Here is a 419-nt window from a genome sequence, read left to right as displayed (position 1 = left end):
TCAAAAAAAATAAAAATAAAAAAATAAAGTGAGCCTCTTGAGCAACAGTTTGGGTTTTTTTGGGGGTTTTTTTGCCTTAAAGTCTGTTTTTCTTATACTAATTTAATACATTGGCCTTTTTAAAATGGATATCTGCATGGTATATTACTCTATGACTCTTTTACTTTCAATCTTTCTGTATCCTTATGTTTATATCTAAATCTTAAAAACTGTGTTTGATTAGATTTTTAAAATGCAGTCTTTTAACTGGAAGTGAGTTCATTTACATTTAATAGAATTACTGATATGTATGGGTCTATATCTACACCCATCCTACTAACTGTCCCACTGGTTCTGTTTTTATCTCTCCCATTTTTTCTTTTTTTTCTTTTTTTTTTTTTTTTGAGTTGGAGTCTCACTCTATCACCCAGGCTGGAGCA

This window comes from Carlito syrichta, unplaced genomic scaffold (assembly GCF_000164805.1).
Source record: "Carlito syrichta isolate Samal-C Ts95f unplaced genomic scaffold, Tarsius_syrichta-2.0.1 Scaffold305250, whole genome shotgun sequence".
NCBI lineage: Eukaryota > Metazoa > Chordata > Mammalia > Primates > Tarsiidae > Carlito > Carlito syrichta.
The sequence above is the reverse complement of the archived record's forward strand: the minus strand, read 5'-3'. Positions refer to the sequence as shown.